Source organism: Caretta caretta, chromosome 1, assembly GCF_965140235.1.
Source record: "Caretta caretta isolate rCarCar2 chromosome 1, rCarCar1.hap1, whole genome shotgun sequence".
In the NCBI taxonomy this organism is placed as follows: Eukaryota; Metazoa; Chordata; order Testudines; family Cheloniidae; genus Caretta; species Caretta caretta.
The window spans coordinates 3,796,087-3,808,090 of record NC_134206.1 but is presented as its reverse complement, the minus strand read 5'-3'; the positions used below and the strand labels follow the sequence as shown (position 1 = coordinate 3,808,090).

At 45.3% G+C, this 12,004-nt stretch overlaps 1 pseudogene; it reads right to left on the bottom strand.

Moving 5' to 3' along the window:
• Positions 1 to 10,699: 10,699 nt before the first annotated feature.
• On the bottom strand, positions 10,700 to 11,491 carry LOC142071063 (olfactory receptor 51G2-like; annotated as a pseudogene).
• Positions 11,492 to 12,004: the final 513 nt, after the last annotated feature.

Below are 12,004 nucleotides of genomic sequence, written 5' to 3'. Positions count from 1 at the left end.
ATATGCACACAGAGAATATGAAACAATACCTCCTCCCACCCCACTGTCCTGCTGGTAATAGCTTATCTAAAGTGATCATCAGGTTGGGCCATTTCCAGCACAAATCCAGGTTTTCTCACATCCCCCCCACCCCCATACACACACAAACTCACTCTCCTGCTGGTAATAGCTCATCCAAACTGACCACTCTCCAAGTTTAAATCCAAGTTAAACCAGAACATCGGGGGGGGGGAGGGTTTAGGAAAAAACAAGAGGAAACAGGCTACCTTGCATAATGACTTAGCCACTCCCAGTCTCTATTTAAGCCTAAATTAATAGTATCCAATTTGCAAATGAATTCCAATTCAGCAGTTTCTCACTGGAGTCTGGATTTGAAGTTTTTTTGTTTTAAGATAGCGACCTTCATGTCTGTGATTGCGTGACCAGAGAGATTGAAGTGTTCTCCGACTGGTTTATGAATGTTATAATTCTTGACATCTGATTTGTGTCCATTTATTCTTTTACGTAGAGACTGTCCAGTTTGACCAATGTACATGGCAGAGGGGCATTGCTGGCACATGATGGCATATATCACATTGGTGGATGTGCAGGTGAACGAGCCTCTGATAGTGTGGCTGATGTTATTAGGCCCTGTGATGGTGTCCCCTGAATAGATACGTGGGCACAATTAGCAACGGGCTTTGTTGCAAGGATAAGTTCCTGGGTTAGTGGTTCTGTTGTGTGGTATGTGGTTGTTGGTGAGTATTTGCTTCAGGTTGCGGGGCTGTCTGTAGGCAAGGACTGGCCTATCTCCCAAGATTTGTGAGAGTGTTGGGTCATCCTTTAGGATAGGTTGTAGATCCTTAATAATGCATTGGAGGGGTTTTAGTTGGGGGCTGAAGGTGACGGCTAGTGGCGTTCTGTTATTTTCTTTGTTAGGCCTGTCCTGTAGTAGGTGACTTCTGGGAACTCTTCTGGCTCTATCAATCTGTTTCTTTACTTCTGCAGGTGGGTATTGTAGTTGTAAGAAAGCTTGACAGAGATCTTGTAGGTGTTTGTCTCTGTCTGAGGGGTTGGAGCAAATGCAGTTGTATCGCAGAGCTTGGCTGTAGACGATGGATCGTGTGGTGTGGTCAGGGTGAAAGCTGGAGGCATGCAGGTAGGAATAGCGGTCAGTAGGTTTCCGGTCAGTTTGGATGAGCTATTACCAGCAGGAGAGTGAGTTTGTGTGTGTATGGGGGTGGGGGGGATGTGAGAAAACCTGGATTTGTGCAGGAAATGGCCCAACTTGATTATCATGCACATTGTGTAAAGAGTTGTCACTTTGGATGGGCTATCACCAGCAGGAGAGTGAATTTGTGTGGGGGGGTGGAGGGTGAGAAAACCTGGATTTGTGCTGGAAATGGCCCAACCTGATGATCACTTTAGATAAGCTATTACCAGCAGGACAGTGGGGTGGGAGGAGGTATTGTTTCATATTCTCTGTGTGCATATAAAGTCTGCTGCAGTTTCCACGGTATGCATCCGATGAAGTGAGCTGTAGCTCACGAAAGCTCATGCTCAAATAAATTGGTTAGTCTCTAAGGTGCCACAAGTACTCCTTTTCTATTGCTAGAGTGCCCTATGGCAGGCGAAAGGCGGAACTGCTGAAGTTATTTTCTGCCTGGAGCTGCTGTGCTATTCTAGTGCCACAGCACCATCTGGTGGGGAAAAGGTGGATTGCTGCCACACCACCCCCAGCTCTGCTTCACCCCCTGCGGGGGGCTGGCATCTGCACTCACCTCCCCCGAACATTCCTCTGATCCCAATTTCCCAAGTTTTATGACAGAGGTGGACATTTGTCCCGTTTGCTCTTGCCAACTGATCAGGTCAGCAAGACTGAAAGGGACAAATGCCTCCTTTTGAAATAAAAAAGTCGAGTTGGCTGGGACAGGCTTAAAAAAGGGACTGTTCCAGCCAAAATGGGAGGTCTGGTGACACTACCATGGAAAAACATAAGAACATAAGAATGGTCATACTGGGTCAGACCAAAGATCCATTCAACCCAGTATGCTGTCTTCCAGCAGTGGCAAATGACACATGCCCCAGAGACGATAAACAGACAGGCAATCATCAAGTCATCCATCCCATCACCCATTCTCAGCTTCCATCAAACAGAGGCTAGGGACACCATCCCTGCCAATCCTGGCTAATAGACATTGATGGACCTAAACTCCATGAATTTATCTAGTTCTTTTTTTAACCCTCTTATAGTCTTGGCCTTCACAACATCCTTTGGCAAGGAGTTTCACAGGTTGACCGGGCACTGTGTGAAGAAATACTTCCTTTTATTCGTATTAAACCTGTTGCCTATTAATTTCATTTGGTGACCCCTAGTTCTCGCGTTGTGAGAAGGAGTAAATAACACTTCCTTATTTACTTTCTCCATACCAGTCATGATTTTATAGACTTCTATCATATCCCTCCTTAGTCATCTCTTTTTCAGACTGAAAAGTCCCAGTCTTATTAATCTCTCCTCATATGGAAGCTCTTCCATACCCCTAATCCTTGTTGTTACCCTTTTCTGAACCTTTTCCAATCCCAGTATATCTTCTTTGAAATGGAGTGACCACATCTGCATGCAGTACTCAAGATGTGGGCGTACCATGGATTTATTTAGAGGCAATATGATATTTTCGGTCTTATTATCCATCCCTTAATTAATGATTTGAAATATTTTGTTCACTTTTCTGACTGCCACTGCATATTGAGTGGATGTTTTCAGAGAACTATCCACAATGAATCCAAGATCTCTTTCTTGAGTGGTAAAAGCTAATTTAGACCCCATCATTTGATTTGTATAGTTGAGATTGTGTTTTCCAATGTGCATTACTTTGCATTTATCAGAATTGAATTTCATCAATCATTTTGCTGCCCAGTCACCCAGTTTTGAAAGATCCTTTTGCATCGCCTCACAGTCTGCCTGGGACTTTCCTACCTTGAGTAGTTTTGTATCATCTGCAAATTTTTCCACCTCACTGTTTACCCCTTTTTACAGATCATTTATGAATATGTTAAATAGGACTGGGCCCAGTACAGACTCCTGGGCAACACTACTATTTATCTTTCTGCATTCTGAAAACTGATCATATATTCCTACTCTTTGTTTCCTATCTTTCAACCAGTTACCAATCCATGAGAGAACCTTCCCTCTTATCCCATGACTGCTTACTTTGTGTAAGAGCTTTGGTGACAGACCTTGTCAAAGACTTTCTGAAAATGTAAATATCCTATATCCACTGGATCTCCGTTGTCCACATACTATTTGACCCCCCTCAAAGAATTCTAGTAGATAGGTGAGGAATGATTTCCTTTTACAAAAACCATGTTGACTCTTCTCCTACAAATTATGTTCATCTCTTTGTCTGAAAATTTTGTTCTTTACTACATTTTCAACAAGTTTGCCTGGTATTGAATTCAGGTTTACCAGCCTGTAATTGCCAGGATCATCTCTGGAGCCCTTTTTAAAAATTGGCATTATGTTAGCTATCCTCCAGTCATTTGGTACAGAAGCTGATTTAAATGATAGGTCACAGCTACAGTTAGTAGTGCCACAATTTCACATTTGAGTTCCTTCAGGACACTTAGGATTATCATAATTGTCCCTTCTGACCTTAATATCAATGAGAAAATCAATGAGGTGAATACCCTCTGGTCCTTCAAAAAGAACAGAAGTACTTGTGGCACCTTAGAGACTAACAAATTTATTACTGTTTAGTTTATAAATTTGTTCCAAGACCTCCTCTAATGACACCTCAATCTGGGACAATTACTCAGATTTGTCACCTAAAAAGAATGACTCAGGTTTTGGAAGGTCCCTCACATTCTCAGGCATGAAAACCGATGCAAAGAATTCATTTAGTTTCTCCACAATATCCTTATCATCCTTGAGTGCTCCTTTAGCATCTTGATTGTTCAGTTTGGTTCATTTAAGATTTCTATTTCATTTGATTCTACGCTTTCTTTCACATATAATGCCACTCACTGACCAGCACAACCTGTTCTGTCCTTCTGATATATTTTGTACCCTGGTATTACATGGTTTTGGTAATTAAATATTCATGGTAAATAGGCCCAATGGCCTGTGAGGGAACATTAGATGGGGTGGGATCTGAGTTACCCAGGAAAGAATTTTCTGTAGTATCTGGCTGGTGAATCTTGCCCATATGCTCAGGGTTTAGCTGATCGCCATGTTTGGGGTCAGGAAGGAATTTTCCTCCAGGGCAGATTGGAAGAGGCTCTGGAGGTTTTTTGCCTTCATCTGTAGCATGGGGCACGGGTCACTTGCTGGAGGAGTCTCTGCTCCTTGAAGTCTTTAAACCATGATTTGAGGACTTCTGTGTCTGAGCTATTGGTGAGAGGTTTTTTGCAGGAGTGGTGGGTGAAATTCTGTGGCCTGTGTTGTGCAGGAGGTCAGACTAGATGATCATAATGGTCCCTTCTGACCTAAATATCTATGAATCTATCAATCTATTGTGTCCCATTGATTATCCTCTTTCCACCAAGTTTCTGTGATGCCTGTTATATTAATATCCTCATTTAATACGAGGCACTCTAGTTCGCTCATCTTCTTATTTAGACTCCTAGCACTGGTATATAAGCACTTTAAAAACTTGTCACTTTTTAGCTGTCTGCCATGATATGATGCAATTGAATGGGACTTTTTACATTTGACTGTTTCTCAACAGATCCTACCTGAATTTTATCATCTTCCATCCTCTCCTCCTTATTAGGACATAGAGAATCTCCATTAATAGATCCTCCCCTGAGGGATGTCTCTGTCTGAACCATGCACTCCTCTGCACCTGCCGGCTTTCCCCCAGCCCTTAGTTTAAAAAGTGCTCTACAACCTTTTTAATGTTAAGCACCAGCAATCTGGTTCCATTTTGGTTTAGGTGGAGCCCAGCCTTCCTGTAGAGGCTCCCCCTCTCCCAAAAGCTTCCCCAGTCCCTAATAAATCTAAACCCTCCTCCCTACACCATCATCTCATCCATGCTTTGAGACCCTGCAGTTCTGCCTGCACATGGAACTGGAAATGTTTCAGAGAACACTACCATAGGGGTCCTGGACTTCAATTTTTTGCCTAGCAGCCTAAATTTGGCCTCCAGGATGTCTCTCCTATCCTTCCCTATGTCATTGATATCTACATGTACCCCAGCACTACACTACACATAAGCCTATCTAGATGTCTCGAGAGATCTGCAACCTGCGCACCAGGTAGGCAAGTCACCACGTGGTTCTCCCAGTCATTGCAAACCCAGCTATCTATGTTTCTAATGATCAAATTTCCCCTATTACCTGTCTCTTCCTAATAACCGGAGTTCCCTTCCCTGGAGAGGTATCCTCAATGTGAGAGGATTCCACAGCTTCATCTGGAAGGAGGGTCCCAACTATGGGATTATTTCCCTCTGCTCCAGTTGGATGTTCTCCTTCCCTTTGGCTTTTATCCTCCTCAAGAGCACAGAGGCTCTCAGAACATTTTACTGTGTTCCAGAAAGCCTCATCTATGTACCTCTCTGTTTCCTTTAGCTTTTCAAGCTCAGCCACCCTGGTCTCCAAAGCCTGTACACGGTCGCTGAGGGCCAGGATCCCCTTGCACCAAATGCACACATATGCACCTCACCCTTAGGGCAGGTAATATAATACATGCTGCATTGGGTGCAATAAACTGGATAGCCTCCACTCTGTTCCTGGACTTCTGCCTGCATTCTCTTTCTACTCCTTCAGCTGGTTCCTTTGTTATTGTTTTGTTTTTATGAAGGGGTGATTTTTAACTTCAGTTTAAAGAAGTTTAAGGAATGTTAAAAGAACAAGGAGTCCTGTTGCACCTATAAAATCAGTTGCAAAACTCCCATTAGCTGCTCCTGTTCACTAGCTCCTCTGCTCGTTTAGGAGTGGGCTTTTTAAAGCCCTGGTCTCCCTGAGTAGCCCCACCTCCTACTTAAGGCTTGATGGGTGCTAAAGGGATTAGGGATCACAGCCTCGTTAAGAAGCTCTCAGATCTCAATCTTGTCTAGCAGGCCCCTAGGCTCAGCATCCACACCATCAGCACATGATTCCCCAAACAAACAAACCACATGATGGATTTGAGTCCAGCAGCAAACAAACACACACACAACAAACTTACCCCAAGTGTCATGTAATCACTCCTCCTTCACCTGGAGAAGTCACTCGCAAAACTCCCGTTAGCTGCTCCGCTACACCAGTCTGGTAGGGTCTAGTAGGGTGGCTACACCACCTCTATAGCAACAATTTAAGAACATAAGAATGGCCATATTGGGTCTGACCAATGGCCCATCTAGCCAGTGTCCTGTCTTGTGACAGTGGCCAGTGCAGATGCTTCAGAGGGAATGGACGAAGCAGGGTAATTATTGAGTGAGCCATCGACCATTGTCTGTTCTCATCTTCAGGTAATCAGAGATTTAGAGGCACCCAGATCATGGGGCTGTGTCCCTGACCATCCTGGCTAATAGCTACTGATGGACCTATCCTCCATGAATGTATCTAATTCTTTTTGGACCAGTTATTCTTTTGGTCTTCGCGACATCCCTTGGCTATGAGTTCCACAGGCTGACTGTGTTGTGTGAAGAAATACTTCCTGTTGTTTGTTTTAAAGCTGCTGTCTACTGATTTCATTGGGTGACCCTTGGTTCTTGTGTTATGGGAAGGGGTAAATAACACTTCCCTCTTCACTTTCTCCAGATCATTCATGCTTTTATAGACCTCTATTATATCCCCCCTTACCCATCTCTTTTCCAAGTTGAACAGTCCCCCGTCTTTTTACTCTTTCTTCATATGGAAGCTGTTCCATATCCCTAAACTCCTCTGGATTCATTTCCATTTTTCCATTTCTTCTATGACCTGTTTTAATGATTTTTTTGGGGAGGTTGGGGTATTCGATATTATTTAATGTACGGAGGCATGTCTCCTTCTAGTGTAATCAAAATTTGTACCTTTCCTGTATTTAGATGATTTGTAGCCCATACATTTTATTTTTCAGTCCACCAGTTTTTCAGCCTTCTGGCATGGGAGGTGGCTTTTTTGGTTTTATTGCTTTTACAGTTTTAATAGCAAACCAAATAGGGATTAGATTAACACTGTCCTTTTCCTCTTTTAAAATAATGGCTTCTTTGATACACCTATTTGAGAAAGGTATAATTATTCTTAGTTGCTTTATTGTTTCAATTCCAATTACAGTTTTTTCTGTGATGGCACACTTCTTCTGAATGGCAGGAGCAACAAACTGGAGATGTAGTGTTTTTACGTTATATGTTTGCTTCTTTTTTTTATATTTTTTCTGGTTGTCCAGAGTTTATAACTGGGTACGAGCCAACGATCAATTGGAATAAGAGCAAAAGCAAAACTGTGATTGTGGTCCCTGCTTACAATGAAATGTGCACACCACACCATACCAAACAGATCCACCTACAACTGGCGTTGACTTTGTATAATGTGGTGCAAGCGTAACAGAAATCTCTATAACTCTATGAATCATTATCTTGAGTGGATCATTATCTGGATGCAACTTCAACAAGTTGATAGGCACTCAACAAGGATAGCTTCTGGACAAGAAGAATCAGGATTGTCACAGTAAAACTGGGACATATGGTCTCCTTACCCTCTAAAGCAGCTCCTTTCCTGTCTTGGGGCAAATCTCACAATTATCTCACTCTGCGCTGGGAATAACACCCCATCCATGATAAAAACTTATCACGAAGCAGGTCTGATGGGACACCTGAATCTTGTGACCAGAGTGACACAATCTCCCCCAGCCTTCTTAAACACTAGTAGGTTTATTGGAAAACAGCACAAAGCATTAGAGAAAATGGTTTTAAAGTACCAGGAAGCTGTCACACATATACACTCATCCATTTCACATATCACTATAAGCTAAGTTAGACAGGCTTTGCTCTGGAGACAGAGAAACAGAACTGGCCCAACTTACATTCTTTTGGGACAACATGGAGCTCTTGGGACCCTGCCTAGTTTCACTGTGCCTCTGAGAGCATCTTCCCCTCTGGTTGCCCCTTTCTGGTGGAAGCAGCCTTTGCTAAAAGCTCTGTGAGCCTGGGTCCAATCACCATAGGGCTCAGCAGTGTCTTTGTTACAGGACTAATGTGTGAATCTGACCTTTGAACTCAGATTGCTTTCTCCCAGCCAGACCAGCTAAGATGATTCCCTGTGGCTGTTACTCCATTGTTTGGCAGTTAGATCCATTCAGCCTCAATGGGCGGCAAATACCAGTCCGGTGACTGCCTGAAACTTCAGGTGTTCCCGTGATGCTTCAATGCTCCCCTCATAAATCCACTACCTACCCCTCACTATCACCCTGAATACCACCCCCACATTAGCCACAGACACCAAGGGGCTGGACTCATGGTGCTTCCCAGAGGCCAGCTGTCACAGGAGGCTGTGGTAAGAAGCCTTTTATAGGCAAAGGTCAGAGGTGTTGCCCTGTGGAACCCTGACACCGCCCCAAACTTAGGGTCTCAGTATCTGAGCACCTGGAATGTCTTTATCTTCCTGCCACCTCTGTGAGCCAGGGCAGGGCTATTATCCACCTGTGCAGAGGCTCAGAGACAGCCCATAGCTTGCCAATGGTCGCACATGGCACGGGAATCAAACCAAACTCTGTTGAGTTACCCAGCCGTGACAAACCACAGGACCAGACTTCCAGCCCTCTGAATGTTGACAGATCCAGCTGGAATCTCTCATACACTGCAGAGAGCAGGAACAGCAAGAGCCACTTACTCCTAGGGTGGTCAGGGCAATGGAGGACCTGTACTGGGAGGAGAATAAAAGAGTTTGGTTAATTTAGCCTAACACAATACAGCCTGGCGGCTTCCAAGAGCAGAGCCCATTTCTGGTCAAGTCCCTGTGGCTAGGGGCTACCCCAGAGAGCCCCCTGGTTGCCTGAGGTAGCCCTGAAGGTGCCCTGTCTTTCCCTTGTAGAGCCCTTGCAATGACTTACTCTCAGCTTGGGGTACATAAAGAGGTCGCATTAATCCAGTCGTCTCCAAAACACAGGCTCTCCAACCCTCCAGGCCCATCCTCCTCCTTTACTCAGGAGCCCCCCCACACACCCTGCTTGCTGCAGTGAGCATTGGTTCAGGCTTGTCACACATCCCGCCCCATCTCTTCCCACTAGGCCCTTCCCCCGGTCCTCCACTTCTCCTGAGGCTCCATCCCTGGACAAGCTGAAACTGGGCTGTGGTAAGAGCTACCCCAGGAGCCCAGGGCACTGTGGGGAGCCCCAGACTCTCCAACTTCCCTGGGAGTATGTCCTGGGGTGTCCAGGGACGATGGGACACAAGCTGAGGGTTGCTATTGGGACCCACAGCCACTTGCCCAGGGCAGGATGAGGGTCTGGGGCTCCATACGGTGGCTCTGGCTCCCTGGGCAGCTCTTACAAAATCCAGTCTCTGGTGTTGGGCCTGGAGAGGGGGTGGAGCCTCAGGTAAAGAGGAAGAGCAGCGGTGAGGCTTGCAGGAAGGGATGGGGCAGAGGGGGAAGAAGAGGAGCAGGGACTGGGTCATTGGGGGGATGTGGCTCCTGCATATGTTCTGCTTTTGCCTTTTTAAAAGGTAGTCACCCCACACTGAATGGGCTGACCTAGGACAGGAGATGGCGGTGACTGTGGGGGAGCTGAGGCCAGTTTTCACCACTTTGCACTGCTGGGGAAGCAGAAATGGAGCAGACAGGGATGGAGTCTGGGCCTGAGTCTCTTTCCAGGACTCCTGTGTGTCAGACCCTCACTCACACACACAGCTCTGCCCTGCTCAGTAGGTGTGCTGTGTGAAGAGCCATCAATGGGGGTGGGGGCAGCTGCCTGAATGGCTTCTCCTGAATTCCTGTGTTAATTATGTTTCTGACAGGACACAGTCAAAATTTCCTGGCTGAGGGCGTGGGGGAAGGGTGGGTGTCCGTGCCCCTTGAATAGCCCCTGTCCAGAGCTGGTGCAGCCCCATGGATCACGCAGCACCCAGAGCGCTCAGGAAGGGCCAGGACTTCGACTGCAGAACAGCCCTTCAGCTTTCTTCATGGCCCCTCGATGTTTAACCAGAGATGGGACAGGTCAGGTGTAACAGGAAACAACATCCATGTTCTTTCTCTTTATTGACTGTATTGACAGATATTCTGAGGTCAAAGCAGCCACTGATATGGCTATTTATGGGCCAAGAACCTACCGGTGCCCTGGATTTCCATGAACACAGTCACTAGGTGAATGCTGCTGCCTGCCATTGTCTCCTTCTCCAAGTGCTCTGTCCTCACTCCCTAGCTGGTGAGGACAGCCCCTATCCCATTGCACCAAGCCTTAGATCCCATCAGAAGCTTTCTCTATTGAATGGAGATGAATAGCTCATTGGTCCTGGATGTAAGGGTCCATAATGTAATAGGTGGAGCGTTTTTTAATCTCCCATGTCACAGGCGCTGGAGCCAGGTGATGAACTGACCCTTCACTTGATGAACAACCTGATTATCCTCCCACAAAGATGTTTGCTTTTCACACTGTACACGATCGGGTTCATCAGGGGTGGGACCAGCAGGTAGACATAGCTGAAGCACAGACAGGACAATCTGAAGCAAGTCAGAAGAACTATTCCCAAATCTGTAAAAAGAAAAAGAGTACTTGTGGCACCTTAGAGACTAACCAGTTTATTTGAGCATAAGCTTTTGTGAGCTACAGCTCACTCTTATGTGCAGACAAACTTATCTCTGGTATATAGAAGAGCAAGACAACACAGAGGTGGGAAACACAGGTTTTCAGGGCTCTGAGACACTCCACCTTCGATGCAATGCTCAACACTGTTTTGAAGATCATCACATAAGAGAAGAAGATGAGCAGCGAATCCAACCCCATCGTTAAGAGTGAACCAGACAAGTCACAGATGCTGTTGACTGTGATGTCTGAACAAGCCATCTTCATGACCTCCTGGTGCAGGCAGTAGGAATGGGAGAGGACATTGACTCGACAGTATTGGTACCGTTTCAGGAGAAGGGGGAGTGGGATTACTATGGCTACTCCTCTTAGCAAAACACCAGCCCCATCTTGGCTATTCTCAGCAGGGTTAAGATGGAGGCATATCTCAGTGGGTTACAGATCGCAACAAAGTGGTCAAAGGCCATCAACAAGAGCATGGAGGATTCAATGCATTGAAGCAAGTGGATGAAGAACAACTGGGCAAAACAGGCATGGAGGCTGATCTCTATTGAGTTGAACAAGAATGTGCCCAATATCGTCGGTATGGTGGCTATCAATAAGCCAAGGTCTGTGATGGCCAACATGGAAAGGAAAATGTACATGGGATCATGGAGGCTTGGATCTCTTTTTTATAATGAACAGAATGACTGAATTTCCTACTATTGAAATAACATACATTAAGCAGAAGGGGATAGAGATCCACAGATAGATGTCTTCCTGCCCAGGTATACCTACTGCAGAGTTGAAGTTGGTGTCATTGAGAGCTGACATAATGTACTGGGCATGTCTGAGAAGTGTTGAACTTTCTTTCCTAAAAGGAAAAAGAACAGGAGACTAGATGATATTTAACTAGACATCATTCTGCTCAGAGTTGAAGTCTAGAGACTCTCAGGAGTTCAAGGTAGATCAGCAAAAACATAGTAATGGATTTACAGCAATAGGAAGATAGGCACTGCCAGACTGGATCAGACCTGCAGTCCATTTAGCCCAGTGGCCAGTTCCAGATGCTGCAGAGGAAGGTTCAAGAAGCCCTGAAATAGGTAGCTATGAGATAACCTGCTCCCAGGGAATGTTTCCCCCTGACACCCAGTAGTTAGACATATTTTGTGGTGTAAATGAGGAAAGCTTAGAACCCTTACAAACCTCTTTTTAAAATCCTCATTATTGTAATTGGATTTTCTGGTTAACCATATAAACATCCCGTCCCTCTTTGAATCTTGCTAAGTTTTGGCCCCATTGATATCTTGTGCCTGGGAGTTCCACAGCCTAATGTGCATTGTGTGA